A 23,106-nucleotide genomic window follows, 5' to 3' on the forward strand; every position below is an offset into this window, starting at 1 on the left:
AAGACACTTACTGAAAAGGAAAATTGATTATGTTGAATTTTTAACACTGAGCAGCTATTCCCAGCTGCTGAGAACTCCAGAAGTTGATGTAGCTTGCATGCAAGAGAGAGGAATACTTTGGCATCTCCTCATCAGGTGGCAGCAAATCTTCTGCCCTTTCACATCTGTACCTTGGAGGTAAGAGATTGATGTGGTTCCCCAGAAAATATTAACTAGTAAATTATCAATGTAAGTGTGCTTTCTTGCTGCTGTCAACAGCTATGAGGAGTTCTTTTTTCCTCATAGAAATTTATGAAAATTTCTTTTCTCTAGGTGTTTTTTGATGGGTAAGATAGCCATAAACATAAACAATTTCATTGTTCAATATGATTAATACAACTTTTAAGTTCCTTTAGCACTAACAGAAAGTTGTTTTATTTTTAGTTTCTAGTGAGGAGGAAAATCCCTATCTGTAGATTCTAAGTCTTTAGCATAACATGACTACCACTTTTATTAACAGCAAATCTAGAACAGGAAATATGGCTGAACATTTCCTTCACCAAGTATTGCATGAGCTCAGGACCGTACCAGGTTAAAAGATGCAATAGCATTTACATTTAAAAAAAGCTTCTGTGCATCGATTTCATTGACATGTCAGTCACTGATTTTTTTTGTGACCCCAGACAATTAATTTACTCTCTGTTTTTCTCATTGTCTCTGTAAATGAGTCCTTAATAACATTCAGGTGTTGATTATTGTAGGACTCTGTGAAAAGGGGGCCAGAAACTGATTTGTTTTCATCAAATAAATAAGATAGGCTGATATTTTTAACACTTAAATGCATAAAAATTCTCAGTGCTCTTTACAAAGAATCAAGGGTGGAAAAATATTCTAATGTTCTGTCTTTTCAAAAATATACTCAGCAGAGTCCATAATATATTTAATTGAATAAATCATCCATCAGGAATGCACATCATTGCACTAGAAATATTTCATTGTATGTTTTGCCATTTTTCAAGTAAACCTCTGAATTTATTCCCTCTCTGTAATCATTGCTCCTGTTTACTCAGTCCTTTACATTTTCAGACTTAGCAACTTTTTCACTGACTGTACAAGCTGTGATATCAGGTTTGTTTGCTTTAATTTCATGGCTCACAAAGCAAAATTTTACTGGCCTTGCTAACTAACATTCGGACAGGAAAAAAAAAAAAAGAGGGAAACAGAAGAGCATTTACTTGCAATTTGAAACTCGTAACCTGCAATCTTTGGCTATATTGATCTGAGCCCAAGTCTACACTGTGGGAGGACATCTGAAGACCTGGTCCATAATCAAACACTCCTCATTTATGTCTAAAGGAATGGACAGTATAAAACAGGAAAAAAAGTCTAAAACTTGTCTAGGCATGGATACAGACTGGGTCTGCATTTATTGCTTGGAGATAGGTAGCTCAAAGTTCACAGACAGATACAGAACCATTTTCCTGCTCTCTGATCCAAAAGAACTTGGACTATAATAAATTTAATTTAATTAAATGTTCACAAGATCTGTGTCCTCTTGTCCCCTTGAAGGGTTTCCAGCCCTCTGACTTAGATCCTTGGGAGTCACAAACAATCTGTTCATTTTCAGGCAGGGCAGTAATACCACTAAGGCAAAACATCAAACAAGGGACAAGTGCACAGTCTAAACAGGAAAAGGTCTGTTAAGGTTTTTTCTTGATTCTTTTGCCCAGTATGCCTACAAAGAAAGCCCCATAAAGTGCATTCTAAACCCCAGCTCTTCCTCTGATGTTCACCTCTTTCGGCTATGCCAGGGCAGACACTTCAAGGCATACAACTGAGCAAGAGCAAGCCGTGGTAAGGACACAAGGCAGGCCCAACTTGTGGCTCCAGACACAGCTTTACAAATACACAGAAACAGCACCAGGTTCTTTTCTGCAGCGGACTGCATCCTTGTCCCTGTAGATATGACTAAAATAGGATAGTACAACTCTCAAAGAGGAATATATCTCATAGACTGTAAGGAGTCGTGAACTGATGCTGCCATACACTGTATTGTCCAGAAGGCAGACTACAAAGCTCAAGCTTCAGAAAGTACATGTGCAGTGTGGTGTAAAAGCTGACAGTGACCCAGCTACACGTAAGCAACGTTTAAATCAACAGCAGTTTCAACACCATTTGGGATTACAGCTTTCAGTCAAACAGCTGAGGTCCCTCATATTGTCATAAACCTGTGGCTAAATTAAACTACCAATTTAGCCATAATAATTTGTAACATTACATATCTGCAACAAATGCTGATTTTACTTTATATTCACCATATTCCTGCTTCCAGATTCACTGCCTTCTATACTTTCAGGTTCTTTGGAGTAAATGCATAGCAGGCCTAATTCTGCAGTTTCTGGAAATCTATCAGTGAGGCAGGGCTGTGTAAAGAAAAAAAATGTAAATCCATTAATACCAAATTTTTGGTGAATACAACCTCAAAATGTTAAAAAGTAGTGGCTTGATCAACAAGCAAATGCCAGTTGAGAATTTTACAAGGAAAAATTCCAGTTCATTAAAAAATAATATAGAAAAGTAACCAGCATCTTTTACTGAATGTAAAGGAGTGAATTCCAAATATCTGTTATTTATGTATTTATCTGGATTTTCACATTACCACATATAATGCAACATTATACCATAATGACCTAGAACCCAGATATTTAAGGTCTACACGGACAGAAGATGGAGGACATAGGAACAACAAATGAACATTTTCCTTGCTTGTTCTGCCAGCCTTGGAGACACAAGTGGAGTCTAACACCCAGTGACTCCCAGGCTGCTGTTTAAGCCCAGAATATGGAATAATGGATCCAAATTCTCCTGTGGTAAGCCAGCAGGAGCCCACATCTTTTGTATATCACCAGCCTGCTGTCAAAATTACATTTCCTACTGTGCTGCAGAAGTGTGGATATTATTGCCATGTCTCTCAGAAATTGTGCAAACAATCCTTTGCACACCACAGATGTGAGAGGGGTTCAACAATGCTTTGATTGTATCTTTGAAAAAAATTTCTGATAACCAAAAATACAAGTAGACAGCACAGGAAGCTTTGCATTCACACAGATTCTAGCACCCCTACACAACAACGTGCTCAAATTGTACAGCAAGAACTTTCTTTGAGCAAATTCAATCTTTGCTGAATTCTCCTCCCTCTTCCTTTCAGAAGCCCATAAAGTTAACAATTAATGGAGACAACTAAACCAAATAAAAATATTATTTCAGTTTTATTAAAGGACAGGAAATATAGCTGTTGCTTCTTAGAAAAAAGTAGACATCCTAAGCTCCTTGTGCTGTGAAGCAAATGCATGAAAATGCTTCCTCAACAAATACATCTCCCTGTGGAGCTAGACATAGCCACCACAGACACCTGCCTTTTGGAGCTGGCTCTGCATCTTTTGTCTTTTAAGTCTATCCAAAACTGATAATGCAGGGAAAGAAGTGGATGTCAGGGAGGAGTTTCATTTACATCTGTTCTTGCCCAGCACTGAGTCCAACTGAGATCATATGTCACCAGCTTAGGTCTGACAAGCTCTCTGGCTTTTCCATTTCTGCCTGCAAGTGATTTGGACTATTATACAGGGTTAGAAAGCTGTAACTCAGTTTCCTTCAGCCACAGGATGAAAGGTTGCTTTGGATGGTGATTTACATTGAGATTAATCACAATCATGGCCATGGCAAATGGTTATCCTTCTGTGTTCTAGTAATTTAATTTTAGTGCACAGAACAAATCGAAGACAACTGAGTTTGTACTCTTGGTGCACTTTGGGAGTGTCCTTAATGCTGCTATTGCACATTGGCTGTCTGAGTCAAATGATTATTTGGTTATTTTTTATGTTTGTTTTTTTTTATGGTTATTTTTTTTATCATAGATGGGTGGTAAGCCTCATGTCATCATAATGAGTCAATTGTTAAAGTGCTAAATAAAAGTGGGCAGTTTGCACCAGGAGCCTGAACATCTGATGGGCCATGGGGTGCCTGGATCCAAAGCTGTATTTTAACACAAGATACATGTGTGGGCAGCTGCACCATTTAGCTGTGGATCCAGGTTCATGCTGAAACACCCCAGGCTGGTTTGAATGCTTCCTTCCAAAGTCCAGTGGGTTTCAGCCTGCTGGTTTTCAGTTGGGCCCTTTTTGTAACAAAAGCAAATGCAAATGAGAAGCTACCCAGAAATAGCACTGCATAGCAATTTCCTATATAAATTTATAATGCAATGGAAACAGATGGTACATTCAGCACTGTCAGAGAAAGCCATTTGGGTTTTGGTGACTATTTCTTTTTTATTTTATTTTTGATGGTATATTTACTCTGTCTATTTTCATTGCTGAGTTGTTTCAACACCTGTATAAAATAGAAATTCACCCTAAGTGAGAGCTGTGTAAACCAATCTTGGAAACAGATGCAGCTTTGTCAGTCCTGATGTGACTTTTTGACCAGTGATGTAAATTGTACAGCACACCACTTTTTGATGGCAATCAGCAATGTTCACTTGGTTTCTACTTCCAGAAAGAGGGATTAATTTATGAGGGATCATTAGAAACCATTTCCAAAAGCATGAAAGCCTCCTTCAATTTTTAAGAGGAAAGTTTAGTGTTAAAGATGAGGCTACTGATCATTTATTTTGCTGCTGTATTTCACATGGTGTTTGTATTCTGCATTTTCTACAATATTTACAGGAAAGGCCAGTATGGTGATCTAAATTCAGGACACAGAGCTCAGAGAAGATTAATTTAGACCAGGCTTGGGGCAACACATAGCTTATGCAATTTACTGTCACCATTTCCACTGAATCTTTACTGATTAATTCAGCTGCAGGAAAAAAAAAAAAAAAAGTGACCAGAGTTTTTTTAATGGAGGAGCATGATCAAGGTGGCTGGGTTGTACACTGATACTGTCCAGCTCTGAAGTAACCCCATCTAGTGTTTTCAGCCAGTAAGATGTTAAATGTTAACTCTCCAGTTAAATGTTTTCATCAGAAATTGTTCATTCATGGAGAGACTCAACCACCACAATCCACCAAATATCTCATGCCCCGAAGAAAATTTATGGCCATGATGAAAAAAAAGCAATGCAAAAGCCCAGCTGTCTATTGTTGGCACACAAAGAAGCTGATTTAATTTTGAAAAATGAACCTCAGGTTTCTATTTTCCAGTGTTTCCCACTCACTGTTTTCTCTCACATTTTGCAAGTCTTACTCTACCTTGCATGTAGTGATTACTTCCCAGAACAAACCTCTACTTGAATTCCAATCTCAGGAAAATAGCAAAATTGCCAAGCTAGAAAGTATTTAATCTACTTGGTCTTCTTTTTCCTACCCTCAAACCCACTGTATTGAATCTTTTAAACAGAAAATTCTCTCAGAATAATAAAACCATTTTCCTTCAAGCAGAGTTTCTCTTTGGACAAAATGGGAAAATAAATATGCATCTTTTCTGAGAGAGCACTGAACAGCAATTTTTACAGTATTTCTCAGCATTCACTGTACTGCAAATATCTATACTGGATAAGTGGATACAAGGTTTTTTTATCATGAAACAGTTTCCCTGTATCCATCAGAGGTAAAATAAGACTAATGGGAAGTATTGTAACAGTTCTCACACCAGCTCAGACATATAGTAACTTTGGCAACTCAAAGAAAAGGTCATTGGGTTATGAATGACATCCTGAAAGGCAGATCCTGAAAATTAGGGGTGGTGGGGAAAGAAAAGGGGAAAACAAGCGAAAGAGAACAAGAAGTCATGTTTTGTGCTCCTTAAAGACGAGAAGAAAATTACTGAGTTCAATGTAGGGCATGAAGGAGGGAAAATATCCAAATTAATAGCATAGTTAAAAATCAACAAGTGTTCTTCTCTGGGATGTAAAACAAATTATTTAAATTTTATAGTACTCTCATAAAATGAGGAGCAGACACTCTTGCTTTGTTTGATCTACTTATAATGTGATGTCTCCACAGCAGGACCTGTGGGACCTGGCCCAGTCTGATCAGATCACAACTTCATTCTTTCCGTTCTACAATAATTATCAATGAACCTTATTTTTGCTGTATTTATGATAGCAGGGTCTTCTGGACTGCTGCTGCTAGCAATAGCATTGAAATTAAGAGCAATACATTTCAATTGGGTTGCTGTTGGGAGTCAGTATGGAGAGCTCCATAGCAGCCACAGGAAGACAGGAAATCTCACTGGAAATTCATTGCACAAACACTGTTTGAGACAAAAATAGAAAACTAAGAAGTATTTACTTGCCAGTGCAGGACGTGATTAAAATGAGATTTCCATTGAGAAACAAATTAGTACATTATGTTATTTTCATGTATCCAAAAAATGGATGACTGTAAAAAGACTTTGTTTACATACTGCAATCTGTTTACCTGATATTTACGGATAAACAAAATAGACAAGAATCTGGAATTTATCAATGCAAATCATATGTTTTTCTACATCCATTGAACATTGGTTTTTGTGAATTTGTCGATAACCTATTATTTCAATAATGAAAAACAAGCAAAAACTTCCCTCAAATGAGCAAATTCCTTTCCTACTTACTATGCAAATAGAAACAAACTATATTTTCCATTTCTAATTAAACCTCTACCTGTTCCTCAATCAGGGAAATTGCTAATAGCTTCTTGCTACATTATTTTTGGGACTGAGCAGAACTATTCTGGTTGCTATAATTAAGACTTCTAAAATTAACATTTAAATTTTATAAATGCTGGACTACGACATCCTGAGAAATAATAAATACAGGTCTGATTGCAGAGCTGAAGTGAGCTGTTATGTGCATTTGACTTTCCTTTATCCTGCAGTCTGCACCCCTGTTCACTTGAATGCTATTAAGTTCTGAAGCTGATTACATGGGTTGGTTTGTGACTCAGCCAGCCAACCCTTGAGGCACCTAAAAATAATGTTCTGTTGCTTTTGTTAAGGGAAAAAAAATGCCTGTACCACTTCAAGCAACCTGAGCTAGACCTGAGAGTGAAAGCCCAGCCTGGTCCAACCAATTCAAAACTCTCACATCAAAACTAAAGCACTACTTTTTCAGTGCTAAAGGCAGGGAACAGAAAATTTGTGATCTCACCAGCTGAACATTCAGCTGAGATGGATGTCAGTACCTTGTCAAGTCTGTCTGTGGTTCCGGTCTTCAGCTCTAAGACTCTCTAGGCTTTGATACCAGCAGGGAATTTGAGGTAGGCAACTCGAGAAATGAGTAAAGTAATTGCTCAAAAATAGCAAATGAATCTATCACAGGTCATTATCTGCAGTGAGGTTGTGTTTGGGAATGGGAGGGAGAATTCAGCATGCATATAAAACCCAGAATGACAAGATTCCTAGAAAAACAAGGAGAAATAAAAATTACTTTAAGGAATGGTATGAGAGAGTTAAGTTCAAGGCAGAGAGCAGGTATCCATTACCTTTCATGCCACTGTTTAAAGATCTTCAAGAAAAGACTGGACTTCTTCAGATGTTTCAAAGAACCAATGTTGTAACTTTTGTTTACTTTTTCTTTTTTTCCATCCTTGGAAATCATGTTCTGAATCAGAGTTTTATTCCTGTACATTCACCCAAACCTTAAGAGCAAGTCAATATAAAGAATGGTAGAAAAGGCACAGAGAGGAAATAAAAAAAAAATCTGTTATGGCACCAAAATAAAAAATTAACCACTCTTTAAGAGTCTGGTTTTCAAAAGCAGGTGTCTACCCTCACCCCTATAATGTGAAACAACATAACAACCATGTGTTAGGAAAAATAGTAAAAAAATGATTAAGACTTAGTGGAGAAAGGCTGCTCATCCTGCAGTGACAGAGTTAATGGAAGACCTGAATTGCCCTCCAGAAGCTTCTCTCTATTGATTTATACAAGAACCTAGGACAACTACACTGTTAATTAGGATCTTCAATTAAGTACTCAAAATTTGGTGGGATTGGTGTCAACCACAGCAATTACTCTCACTTGTTTTTGTACAAATAGAATGCTACATCATGTCTGGAAGATTCATCAGGGAAGGTGCAGATCTTGAACTGAGAAAAAAATGGGTGTTTACCACTTTCTGTGTTGTCTTCATTTAAGGACCTCTTGGGAAGCTAAAATGGTATTTACAGTACCAAAATCAATACAAGCAGGCAAGGACATTTGCAAATAGTCCCCAAATGCATCTGCTCATATCCTGCCCTTTCCTTCATTAAAGAACTGTGGTCTCCTCCCGTATGAAAGCTCTTCTTTTGCTCTACCATTTCAACTGCTTATCAGTACTTTTACCACAGCTGTCCTATAAGATGGACACAGAAAATGAATGGTCATTAGGTTCCTGTGGTTGTGATATTTTATGAAAATCCCTTTGCTAGGATTTTCTTCTCCTGAGAAGCTGAGAGGGCCTCAGCTTCAAGTGTAAACAATTTGTTATCTGCTGCTGTGGAATGCAGCAGGTGCTTCCTCGATTGGTCAGTGTGGGATGTTTCTGCTTGGTGGCCAATCGAGGAGGCAGCAGCTCTCGGACTCTCTGGGAGTCACAGAACTTTGCTATTCATTCCTTTCTATTCCTGTCTCGCCTTCTGATGAATATTTCTCTCTATTCTTTGTAGTACAGTTATAGTGTGGTCTTCTTTAATGGAATATATATCATAATATAATAAACCAGCCTGCTGAAATGGAGTCAAGATCTCTCCTTCCCTTCACCAAGTCCTGACTGCCCAGAAGACCCATGGTAATAAGGTTCCCTACCATGTATTTGTAAAATTTCACAAATCCTAATTTCATCTTCCTTCCAATTGTCCTTTCCCTTTCCTATGCTTATATTCAAAAGTTAAAAATATAACATCTAACAGCTATTAGTTTATATGTTGCTACAATCATTGCAGAGAAATTCCATGCACAACTGATTAGGCATCAAGCATCAATCTGAACTATAGCTACCAATTTTTTAAAAGAACATTTCAAAAGGACAGAGAATTCAGCCATCTCTTACTTCATGTGATTTAGCTTGTCAATAAGAGAGGAGGTTATGATATTTTCACTTAATTATCCTAATTTTAAAATTCTGTTTTCAAATGAGAACAGTATTGCAGAATGGATTTCACGGTTTTAATTATTCCAAAATCATGCACTGCTTATAAAAATTAACAACTGCCTCTAATTATGGGTGCATAGGGGTTTCTCCGCTTAATACAAAATGCCCTGTTCAAAGTCAAGGTATTTTAGTGGGAGAAGGACATAAAATGTCACAGGATGTGCTGAACAGAAAGCTTCGCTCTTTTGATAGAAAGTTATATAATTTTCTTTTCAAATTACAGTTTAATTTATTTTACCATCTTTAAAAAAATGCCAATCTTGACACCATAACAAAACATGTAAGGATATACAGCATATTTTCTAGAAGTGTAAACAGGATTATTTTAATGACAGTCTACCTCAAGCTGTCTTGTTATTGCTGAGAAAAAAACAACACTCTATATGTGTGGTGAGGTGATTCTGGTGACCACATTCTGTTATTTTCAGAATCAGGAATTATAAACACCCATAATATTTACATCTGGTAAATAGGCATCTAATGAATTAATTACATTTTCAAATTGAGAAAGAGGAGATTATTCTGAAAGTGATCAGCAACCTTTTTTTTTCACTTCCTGCATAGGAATCTTTATTGCTCTAAATAGCACAGTGCTGGCATTCAGAATGATCAATGACTTTGAAGTATTTTCTTAAAACAAAATTTGAAAATCAGTCACCTAACATTCAGTTTTTCCACTAAATTAGGGAACATTTCTTGTCAAATACATGAATTATTTGTGAATGGAATTGTATTCGATCTTGACTTGTTCTTGTCTTTAATGTTCATCTTTGTCTATGTAGATTCATCTTTCTTAGCATGGGAACATGCATTCATATACAAATCTATTCAGCTTTCTTTCTTAAATAATAGCTATGCAACAGTGTATTTAAAACTGTTTTGTCCCACAAGTTTTGCCTTTTTTTTGTCAATTGACAGCTTGAAGACTGCCTGCTTGCATGTGTGCACACCCATGTATATTCACATGCACATGCACTGCACTTCTAGCTCTCATAATGGAATGGAGATGTCCTCTTGCAGCTTTTGTGCAATAAAGAGAAACAAGGTCTTTTGCAGTCAGGAATCAATGACCATTTGGAACCGTTCAACCTGTACTTTTTCCTCTTGATTAGTGTGAATAGCAGCACTCCCATTGAATGAAATTTTGATTGTATTAAGTAGAACTGACAAAAGTCCATTAGAAAAAAATCACTTTGCTATGTTTTCCTATAATGCTACTTCTTAAAAGAAAAAGTACCATATTTCTTTTGTCAATTGGCAGGCAGAAGCTGAAATTCATCCCAAATGTCTCTGTACTTGCTGAAAGAGTATTTCATTATAAAGATGCTGCTGCCATCTATTGGGTGACATTACTAAGGAATTATGTCTTTTCTGGATTCAGCAACGACAAATAAATTGTGTCATTCACCTTTTTTTTCCTGTGGACTTTTATTAGCAAGTAGGTTATAGCAACATATATTTGGTTTGTAACATATCTTACCTAAAGAGTTTGGTCCTGTCTTTGTCACCATTGCTGAATTTCATGAAGAGAGACATTTTAGAATAGCAGTGAACTTAGGTTTAATAATGTGGCACTGGAACAATGGAAAAATTAAAAAATTAACAGAAACCCACCATGTAATACTGCCTCACATCGCAGAAAGATCTCATACAGATGTTTTCATGCTCAGTGTCACCTCTGGAACTGCATCACTTGCTGTGTTTGAATGAAGGACCTAATTGCCATGTAACTGGCAATCTTTTGCAACACAAAGATATTTCTATGATATACAGAGAATTCACAGTTGTTTTGGTTTTTATTTTTTTAAGCACCCTAGCGGGGCTTCCAAGAAGTATTTTACCCCTCTAAGACTGATTTTATTTTTCCTATAAAATTTTAATTGAAGTTCTGAATCCTTTTGTGACATCCCTGCATGTATATCTTCTGTACATAAAAGGTATTTTAATGAAGGATACAGACATCAGAAGCATAAACATTAAAAACACATATTTGAGCTTTGAAAGTTGTAGTTCAGTCCATAGTGGGACCACACGGAGGTAAGTACATATGGTAAAATAAATGCAGCAAGTGGGTGAAGTGCCTCCCTGTGCTCTGCCAGTTCTGGCATAACAGAGGCCTTGGAAGCACTGCTCTGCTACAGAAAACATACAAACCACTAATGTTGACAACAGAAAACAATGGCAAAAGAATGAACAAATCGCCTTCTCTGATTTCATCTATTGCCACATCTCTCTGACAATGAATAATTGTGTTTCTCTTCTCTCTTAACTTTCAGAAGAGCAAGAAGGTGTTTTACTTTTTGTGGCCCAGAAGAAATTAGCTGACTGCAGAAAGTATCACACACACTGTTGATGCATGCACCACCAGTAACCAGCTTGACTTTTTATTGCTAAAATGGACTGATAAAAGGCCAGAAGCCAAAAACAGCAGGAAGAAAATTCCTCTCTATTTCTAAACAGAATATACATCCCTCACAACACCGAAGCAACAGCAAGCTGGAACCTTACAATGCTAACTGTACAGGCCCTGCTGAATTGCACTTTGCAACCTCTTTGATTTTTTAATTACTGAGTTTAAGCCCAGAAAAATTTTGCTAAATGTGTGCTGAGGTCGAGAAAAGCCGTTACAGACAGTACAAAATTCTTTTCTGCCATTCTTGGAAAAGAACCATTTCTTCAGGCTAGTGTTCTCCTAGGTAAGTATAAATGCCTCACATTACCATTAAGAGCACAGAAAGGACAGCTATTAAATATTAGACTAGAACTCAGGAGATCTTGCATCTAATTATACTTCTGCTAAAGCATTTCTACATGACCTTGGGCCAGACACACAAAAATCTATCTCTGCTTCAGGCTACCACTGGTAAATGGAGATAATGATATATTTGCCCCTTACAGCAGCGTTCTGAGGTTAAACTCAGGTTACTGTAATATTAACATTTGTTTTTCACTATTGAAATATAAAAGCACTTAAAGGCCTATTGCAGTAAGATTAGAGGGGATTCTTTCTTTTTTTGTGTGCTTACCTTTCCACTAACACATCATTTGAAGAGAAAAAAAGGGTGTTATTTTGGACACAGTCTCTGTTATGCAGCAGCAGGCAGATTTGTGTGTGGAAGAGCACCCACAGAAAAAGAATGTGCAGTAGAAAGGGAAGAAAGCTCCTCTCCTGTTCTTGAGTGCAGATTGCAGAACCTTCCAAAAGAAGGGCGGATAACGTGAGCTCTGTGTATTCTAACAACTGGAATTTCTCCATTATTAAAGGAGAAATGTCTGCAGATGGCAACAGTGTGAAATTACAACCTCTGCTCTTCCAGCTCCAATTGCAAAGGGGATGTGAAAAAGTGGCACCAGCATAATATCAAAATCATGTTGTGAAGTTGGAAATTTTTTTTTTTTTTTTTTGGTTTTTATAATTTTTATTTTGGGGTGGGTTTTGGTTTGGTGGGGGGGTTTTGTTTGTTTTTGGTTTTTGTTTTTTGGCTTTTTTTTTTTTTGGATGGACAGAAAGTGAATTTACAGAAAATAAAATTTAGATTTGCTTTAATACTAATTTATAGCAGCAGTACAATTTGAGTTATACTGGACTATGGTTTCAATATTTCTACTGCCCCAACCAACTGATCTTTTTTTATTCAAGTAGGGAGATGTTTTCCATAAGGATTCTTATACTTTCTGCAGTATCTATAGCTTAGTAATACTTTGCAGTTCCCTGGAGGGGTACTAACCAAGTTCTCAATTTAATAACCTCTTGGTCTTTGGTTTCACAGAACCTTATTTTTTCCATCCTAATCCTAACTTGGCAAAGTATCTACTGGTTACATAGTAAATATGTCATAAGAAAATGTTAAAAAGAAAGGAAAAGCCAGAATTTTAGTTTATCCAAGCTGGTTTTCTATCTAAACCAATGCCAAATATCTAACAGACATGGAATGTTTCTCTTGCAGCAATAAAAATTGTAAAGAAGAGGTCAAACATTTTCTTCCCTTTAAACCCAAGGGCTGCAACAGCAAGTAATGCTCTATGCTGAGGTTGCTTTTTAGCTGCTCTACAAAATGCTCTTGCAACCTAATGTCTAAAAAAGCAGATTCTAGCTTTAAAAAATGGTATTTTGAATGCTTTCGTTAGTGCTATAGAGGCTGTATAGACACAGGATCAAAGATAAGGTTGCAGACACCTGTTCAATCTCATTTCTGCAGCAGTTAAATCTGGGTATGGATGCCAAGTGATTTTGAAACTCATTTTTTCCTGGATTGGAATCTTGTTTTTATTTGCCTTGGAATGTGTCTATTAATTTAACTCATTCAATTAAAATTATTAGAAATGTAAACAACTCCTTGTCCATTAAACTGGCTTCATGCTACCATTCACCCAAGAAACTGAATGACAACTTGTCAATGCAATGAAAAACAGGTTTTTTTCCATCTCTGACCTGAATGGAGCACATGAAGAAACAGGACACAGGAGTGTGATGAGCTAGAAGAAAATGGTGTTGGGACAATATTTTTGGAAAAGTTATCAAGAAAGAGAAAGAATTAACTTCTGGTCAGGTAGCAAGAGTGAAAAATATGTGTGTGTTAGATTGTAAAATGCCTTCTCTCTGTTGTACAGTTATTCTTTGGTTCAGGGAATTAATTTAAATCACACTTTTCCTCTAGTGGCTACTTCAAGTGCCTCCTTTTACGTTACTCTGCTTCAGAGGTTTGAAGTCTGGTTTTGTGAAGATCTAAAGGCCAATAGCTAGAACTAAGTCAAAAACACTTGTATCCTGAATACATGAAAGTCAAAATACTGACTTTGCTAAAACAGTGTGTGCCAAGCTTGGTAGGCAGCTGTTTAGATCTGAAGACCTAACATCAACCATTTCCCTCCTTTGGGAAGCAAGGAGCTTCTCATGAAAAGAGATTAAAAAGGGAGGATTCCTCCACAGCCTTATGTACAGTAGTTTATTTCTGACTGCTTGGACAAGCAACAGGGGGGCAATATGGAGCCAAAGTTATGCTTTCCCTTGGATCACAGGGCGAAGGGCAGCATTTGTAATTGGGAACTCTAATGGCTCAGCAGGTGGACCATGATCAGATGCAGAAGGAGGCTGCTATATTGCATTTTGTACTCAAAGAAATGCAGTCTGTATCTCAAACAGAAAAGACAAGAGTCCTACCTGCCCACAAAATCAGATGTAGCTGAAAGCTCATTAGCAATACACGGCATGCCTAAAAATTTAGATCCTGTTTGTCTCAGGTCAGATATTTAAGATTATTGGAAACATCATAATTCCAGCCTCAATCACTTTGAGCCTCCTTTAAGGAAAATAAAGCAATATGATAATGGATAAAAAAGAATTGTGCATGTGTAATAATAGAACTCAGGATGATGAACCTCAACAATCATGTCATCTCTGTCTTATGCAATGCACTACACCACATAACAAATTTGGGGAAAAATGGCAAAGATTTAGTGTAAATAAAGACCATACCACATAGCTTTGACATCAGGAATGGTGCAGCTGGAGATCAGCCTTAATTCTTCATTATAAGAATTCACAAATTTCAGTGATTGAATGTATTCATGTAACAGAAAGTTTGGGAATAATTCTGAGAAAAGAGAGAAGTGTTTTAATAATTCACACTGGCATAGATGCACTTGTGACATTTTTTTTTTACCTTGTCTTCTTAGTGTATTCCTCTCTATTTTACTTCATTTCTTCTCTCTTTCTTGCCTGTATTTTTCCAGGCTCCTCCTTTTCTTTCCAGGCTTCCAAACTTTTAAGTCTCAGTAATCTGTACTGAACACAAATAAAACAAGGGTTTAATAACTTCTAAAATAAACAACAATGACCTTCTTCCCTCAGTTCCCTTTCCGCAGGAAAAAAAGAGATTGAGAGGGTTCATCTAATGGTACCAACTCTTTTTATCTACTTTTTATTTCAGCCTGTAAAGTAGTACTATGGATGGAAGGAGATAACTTATATGACAGAGGGTTTCTGGTATAAAGGGTTTTTGCTTCCTTTTGTAGCAACCCCTCAGAGAAACAATAAGGGAAGCAAAGAGATAGATATTCTACAGTATTAAGTCTCTAAAGTGCAACCTAAAAAATTTACTAGTACAGTTGAATAGTACAGCCTCCTCCAAAAAAGCAGAAACCAGAGGAAGACTCTAGTTTATAATGTCACCGAAAAGAGAAATTTTTTTGCAACTTTTACGTTTCTGGGTTTTTATCCAAATGTCCCTGACTCCCAATTTCATTTTAGATGTGCATTGCATTTCTCACCTTTCTCCTTTTCCCTCCCTTGACAAGCACTAATTATTTGTATGCCACACACTCCTGAAGGGCATGCACTTTTTCACAGGCGAACAGAGACAAATATTTAAAGCCAGGAGAGAAACAGGAAAACACTTATTAGCCCCCAAAGTGAAGGTTTTGCAGGGCAGAGTTAGTAGTGCAATCATGCCTATAATAAGCAAAGATCATGGCAAAAGGAGGAGCAGAGGACAGCAAGCTTCTTCCAACATCCCCAGGTCCAGTCATCGAGCAGCTGTTTGGGAAACCCATTTGAGCAAATCTATAGCCATTCCTGTAGGTGCCAAATGCTCCCTAATAAACATAAATAAGTCTAATGAAGGAGAAGCTTAGCTAGCTATAAGCATTGGAAGATTTTCAGTCATATTTTCTGTCAGCTCAGTCTGATATCACTTCAGAAAATTCTCTGATTCCACTGCTTAGAGCAGACATGTCCATAATTTAAGCTGTAGTTATCCTTTACAGAAACAGCTTGAGACAGTGGAATTAACTAAACTGAGAATTAAACCATGAGAAAGATAAGATAAATTTGGAATAATATTCTTGAAATATAGATATTTGAAAATAATGATTTAATTTCAGATTAAAATGAAAAATTGTTTTTCCTGTCTGCTTATGGTGTTAGCACCTGAGACATTGGTTTAACAACAAAGAAAGGAAGTGGTAAATTGTGACTGGATTGCAAGAAAACCAAAACTTGTTTTATACTTGAGTCCTTATGAGTTAGTGAATTCAAGCAAAAGCTTCACATCAATCAGGCCCAAATCCTGAAGGACTCATACTATTTGGGAACTGCAGATGATCAGTGTGCTCCCAATTTGGTGGTTTTCTCTCCTCCTTTGGGTCCAGGTGTCCCTAACTCCAGGTGAGGCATCCAGCTGAAGATGCACAGGAGCAGTACCAAGATTCCCCACAGCTGATTCAAAAGCCACGTTCACCAAATGAGCTGAGCCTTCACTGCAATAATAACAAAGTATTTGCTGTTTATCTTATGTCTGTGTTCAGTTAATTTTCCCACATTAGCTCTCTATAAAGATCCTGTAGGGCCTACAATAAATAAAGCTGTAGATAGCAATGCAACTGTAAGGATCTATAGATTTGCAGATTGTTTGAACCACAGCAACAGCTCCTTATGTTCACTACAATAACATTCAATTAGCTCTAATGAGTGTAAGTTTTAATGTTTAACCCGATGCCTCTCTAAGGATATGCTTGCAAGGAGGTGTAGCTATTAGCTGGTAAAATATAACACCATCTGATCAGGACAAATTATTTTCAAAACATAACTGCCATAAAAAGCTAGAATGAAAGATAAATTGACAGCACAACTGCTGCTATATCCTATTTCCAGCATTGTAAATGGGATATTATACCATAATTTATTTTAATGAGTAACAATTAAGAAATGGTTTCTCAAGTTGCATGTAATTTCTTTCAGTTATTAGTTATTAGTTGTTCATGCATAAATGTGTTTTAATATTGGCTTATCTAAGCTCTAATAGGTGATTAAAGCCTTTCAGTATATAATTTTTTTTTTAACTTTAGAGTTGAGCATTGCAGAGACAATTCTAACACAAAGGCACTCATAAGAAAGAAATCAGTAAAACTCAGAGAGATATTCCTTCAGTATTAAAAAATGTTATGTAGAGCAATATGAGAAAGATGTCACAGGAAACATGAATATATCATATGTCCTGATATGCTTAACACTGAGTTTTGTTTTCTCTAAATGCAGGTACAGTTTAATAGCCTCTGTCTTAATGACATATTTAAGTTAACCTGGCTGTAGAGTGACTTAGTATACTAGGTATTCTTTCACTTTATTAGAACAAAGAAATATTATCAGGGGAGGCTATGCTAACAAGCCTAGACATTGCTTGTATTGTTGAAGAATAAGTTCACATCTCAGAGGAGCATAAAGACCTAGAGAAACTGGCACCTCTTTAACTGAAAAGGCATTCTACTTATCTCATAGAAAGCAGCCTATTTTCTGCTAAGAATGCCTTAGAACAGCCTCTCTGCTATCAGCTACTCTGATATAACCCAACATTTGTTGTGCTTGCTCTTACCCGAGCTGTGGGGGTCACAGGGGGGAAGGAAGCAAATGCTGAACAATTCTCTTCAGAAGGCAAACACTCACCCGAGCTAAGGTAGTGCATTGTAACCCCACCAGTATGAATCTCTTGGGAATCAATGCCTATTCTTACAAACTCATCCATGGAAATGTTTTTTAACCAGGATATAATGAATTATCTCAGCGTAGAGAATTTTCTTTCTTTAAACATACAGCATTCTGTCAGGTTATATTTATGATCTTTAGGCCTCTATACATCCGGAAACTTAAGAATAATGAATAAACCTTTGAAGATTATTTTGGTAGTTGAACTGTAGGTCATTAAAGTTAGATTAAATTGCTTCAATAAATGCGGATATTTCTAACCACTGTGCATATGTTGCTTTTGCTATATTTTAAAACATATTTCTTATTCCAGTTACGTTTAGCTGTCTCAAAAAAACATCCCACTAGAATTATTAATTTTCTACTGCAACAACCTTTCAGGCTGGTAAGTAATGCACTGTGATTTACGAACCACTCTTAATTACAAAGAGTCTTTGTGGCAGCTGGAAATAAATAAATGTCAATTAGGATCACATTTCAGTGTCTTATAGATCTGAATTTCAGTAGAAACCAACAACTTTGCTTGTTTGAGCTATGCGGAGAGGCTTGGTACCTAGGTAATTTTTAACTATTAAAAGAATTGAAGAAAAAATAGGAAGCTATTTAATTTTACTGTTTCTAAACAAATTAAGTTTTGTCTGGGTAAGACTGCTGCAATCAGCATGAAGGTTTCCTGCATGCCATTTCTCAGGATGTCAGGGATGCACTTGTGAGGATTCTTCACTTGTTTTTCCATTGCAATGAAGCAAAGCCTGTTTTGTGGAGATACAAGGTTGACTAAATCCTTCTTAAGGCAGCAGTACAGAGTACATGAGCAATGCAACACAAGGAGTATTAGAGTCTGCATAACAAATTTATTGAAGCCCTTATTTTCCTGTACATTTAAAATCTTTTCTTTTCCTGCTGAAGATTATATTCATCCTGAAACATTACCCTTCAAGTGTTAAAATGACAAGTGCTGATGAAGGTAAAGCTGATCAGCTGCTAGACTCCCACTGCTGAACATTATAAAGTTTCTGTTGTTCAAACAGCTCAGTTAATTATCCAAATGTGAAGTATATCAGAAGGGGACCTGCTGAGCTTTACAGCTGACTTCCAGGGATTTATCCATAATAGAGCCGTTATAAGAAAATTATGACAGACACAACGTGCAGGGACCTCTGCTTACCTCCCCTGAGGATTTGTGCAGGACCTTATAATCAAACAGAGTTAGGACTTTCCTCAGAATCAAAGGGAAGCTACATTTTGCAAGGGAAAAGCAGTCCAATCAACTTCATGGTGTTTTATCACACAAACCCAGAGAGGATTCTAGACTCATGCATTTTAATTGCCCGCTGCAAAAAAAAAAAATGACTGGCATTCCTCTGGTGCCAGGGACTACTTGCTCAAATTTAGGTTCTCAAAATTATTATCATGCCTTGCCCACTGTTAAAAATGTAGGTTTTGCTGCTTCTGTGTGAGGTTTTGGAGAAGCCATAATGTTCCTTTACAACAAGCACTCGTACTGGGTCTTTATGTGATGACAATTTTGGCTTTTTAGCTGTTACAGTCAACATTTCATGAACCTGGGACATCTCACAGCAAAATAATTCTAAATAATTGAGGATGCTTCAATGGCTACCAAGGAGTGAGAAAGAATTAGCAGTATTGAGGTGAATTGAGTAAAACATGGAATCTGTTCAAATCAGAAAAGCCAGAATTTGAACAAATCTGCAAAGCATTGGCTGATATTGCAGCAGCTAAAGCTCTGTGACATCTTTATTTGGATGGTCACTGTCACTTGGGCTAAACCAAAAGACATCAAACTCTTTCTTGCCCTCCCAGAAACCATAATTTGTGCACGCACCACAATGCTGAACCAGCACAATGCTTCTTAGTAGTTGTTATTTTCTGTGGTTTCCAGTAATCACTCTCCAGTACAACTGCAAGAATTCAATTCACCTGGGTGGGCATGCCCTGGATGGGGAAAATTGCATGGACTTGTGTTCAAGCTATGAAAGAGAAAACTGAAGGCACTGAGGAGTTAATATTTGAAAATTAACTGAATTAGTTTATCTGAATTAAATAATTAATTTTCCATGACAAACAGTGGGAAACATTAATACTACCATACCTTACACCAAAGTTCACCATTATGATGAGAGAAGCCTTTTTGAGAGGCCTATCACCTTTGTATTGAGACACTATCAATTAATCATCTCTAGACATTCTTTTTTTTTTATTGTCTCTTTGAAATATTATTTAACTTTTCAGTATATGTTCTAAGCAGGTGCACCTGACAGCTTCTATGAAATAATGTGCAGCAGAATGAACAATTTGGGGTGTGATAAAACCAGTGAAAATTATGCCCTGCAGTTATTACCATAAGGCCATAAATAGGATGGTATAATAATGAAATGGTAATGGAAACCACATTTCCATAATTAAGATAATCCACATTCTGTAGTGCCACAGGTTAATTTGTAAAATTAATTTGATCTGATAAATGGTCATCAAATTTTCATTATATTAACCAAAACCAAAATCAGTGAAATGTCTCTCTGATAGAACCATTCCTTCCTTCCTTCCTGTGTTTGCAGACTTAGACTCTGAAAACTACATAATTTTTTTTTCTACCAAAGACTTCAGCATCAAGATTGGAAAATCCAAGATGCTCTTCAGATTTTATGCTACAAGCTCCAGAAAAAAAGATTTTAAGAGTATTGTTCACTATCTATGTCAACTAAAATTTTCTGTTACTGAGAATATCTCAGTTATTTTGACAACATTTAATTGTAATTTATGTTTCTTAACCATAAGTTTACCGTAAGGAAATAGGATTAGCTGTTTGTTTCCTGAGGCCTATATCTGAACTGCTCCTCCTCTGGTTTAGAATTGCCTTGTCAAACCTTTCTAAAGTAAGTTGCAAAAGCCAGTACCTTGAGATACATGTGCATTAATGTCCTGCCAAACACAGAATAAGAATAAGAAGCTGATGTAATTTCTAATGTGAAACTCCTCAGATGTCACTGTAGGCTGAGGCCAAAGTTCCAGGCAGCATTCTGAAGAAGGAAAATGGCTCACAGCAGGAAGCTTTTGGTTTATGAAAGCAACAATTATACTCTACTGTTACTGGGAAACCATCTAGCTAAATAAAAATTAAATTTGTCTTAAATGCAAAGAATTTGCTTTAAATATTTGGACTATAAAGTCACAGATAAAACCTCTCCATTCCATGTTCTCTCCAGATCAGTGTCTTGGCAGCCCATTGGATTTAGGGGATTAATTGATTCTTCCATTCAACATTTAAGTAAAACCCCCAAACCAAAGTACACCCACCCCTGAGCCTACTCTTCATTGTGGGGTTTCACCCCCGGATTGGGGTGACCCCAAAAGATGGAAAAGTCCCTCCTCCAACCCGTGCCTTCGAAGAAAGACTCAGTAGTCTTCTGTTGTCTGTTCTCAAGGTTGTTTATTGCTGGTTATCTACAATATTCTTCTCCTGAACTGCTGTGGCCCGTTCAGCAGCTCAGACAAAGGCACACTGCCCTCCCAGGAGGCTGGTGCCATCTTTTATATCATATATTACGTACTACATGTTTATACTTTTTCTCCAATACCTACTATCTATATTGAATGGTGACTTTCTACTCTAAACCAATCTGTGAGTGCCAACATCACCAAAGACATGGAGGTTAGGAAGGAGAAAGAAGGAGGACAGGGCACACCCAAATCCCTCCATCTTAGAACTCCTTACCCCCATGTACAAAACTTGGACCCCTGCGTACAAGGCTTAAACCCCCCTGTACAGCACTCAGAAATCCTTCCTTTCACTTCGTGACTACTTCTACTACAATACCTAAACTTGTGTGTGTGGCTTGTAATTCTTCATACAGAGTTAGTAATTTGCTCCATGGGCTAAGACCAAAACCCCACGTGTGTCTTTGGCTGCATGCCAGGGTCTCAGAGCCCCCTGCCAGCGGCTCTGGCCATCCAGGACACCCAGAGGGATGTTCTGGATTCCGACACTTCGTGTAAAGAAGGGGGATGTGTGTGAATGCATGTCAGGACAACTGATTTTAATAAAATGCTATGTACTGTTCCCTAAACATAAGCCATTAACAGGAAAAATACATGTTATATAAAATACTCATTTTACTTCAAAATTTATTTTCACTTCAAACACTTTGCAAGGAGGAAAAAGCCATTTCCATAGAATTTCTTGAATTTCTGGGAATGAATCCTTGGTATTTCTAATGAATAGCCCAGCAATACAAGTATTCATTCACTCAAAACAAGAGGCCTTCATTTCCTTCATCACTACTGAAATAGAGCAAAATTTTCCAATGGTTCATGAAAGTGAAACCACTGAGCTATTGGTTACAAGCAGATCAGAACACTAGGAAGTATTGTCTTAAAAGGTAGAACACAGGATGTCTCTGAATAATAAAGCTGCTTTGTAGTTCTGAGAGAAAAAAGAAAATTTTGATTCCACTACCTGCAGTCTGGCAGATTGCACATTCCCTAAGCAATGTCTCTTACTAAGATCACTGAAGACCAGAGCAACAAAGCTAAAGAAATAAAAAATCACAGCAAATACTGCTTTTAATCTAGACAAGCTCCTACAAACATCAGCCTTTGCTGTCCCATGAAATTATGATACCATTTTATTTTAAGAGAACCCCTTCTTGACTTCCATATGATATGCATACCTTACTACTTTACTCAGCCTGCTGATTTTACATAACTTAAGATGAATTTATTTCTGGGAGGACAAAATTACTCCTATTCTAACAGGAAGATCTGCAAACCATTAACATTTTCAGTGCATGCACCTTTTTTCCCCTGTTTTTTTAGAAGTATCATTCTTTATTGTAATCTCTCCCCCTCACACTGCACTGTCTCATTTAAAGAATCAGTGTAAGTAAACAATGTCTTCTGAAGCAACAGACAAGGCTTTCATGAGAAATAATTGTTTGACTGGTATATTTCCCAAGAGACTACAAAAATAATTTCCAAACTACACCATCCAGGAGAATAAAAAATCCAGCCATTTCTCATTAAACAAGGTCTCTTGAGGGCCAGCTCCCAGGGATGCTTCGGTGCCATCTAGATACTTTTTTACAGTCAATTCCCAAACCCCAAATTGATTTTAATCAACTTTTTTCCCCAACTCATTCCACATGCACTCACTCTCTATTTTTATTTATTTATATTTTAAAGTCCAGTGATTTTGAGGTATTTGTCTTTCATATTTATAACCTCAAGGGCATTTGAAGTTCTGATGACATTGAGATCACTAGATTCTAGATAACTCTCAACTTTTATCTTATTTATCATCCTTGTCTTGTTTTCCAGCAATATGAGGAGCAAGTACAAAATAGCCTGTGCTTTTACTGAGTAGGCTGCAAAATCTTTCAGAACGGAGTCCTGTCCTCCAGGAAGAGGTACCCCTTATCAAGTCCATAATTTCCAGCCAGTCAATATAAACTAATTGAATTTCCAATGATTAATGATCTATCCTTTTTATAGGCTTTCCTTATCTTTCTTTTATTTTT

Source organism: Motacilla alba, chromosome 4 (assembly GCF_015832195.1).
Source record: "Motacilla alba alba isolate MOTALB_02 chromosome 4, Motacilla_alba_V1.0_pri, whole genome shotgun sequence".
NCBI classification, from domain to species: Eukaryota; Metazoa; Chordata; class Aves; order Passeriformes; family Motacillidae; genus Motacilla; species Motacilla alba.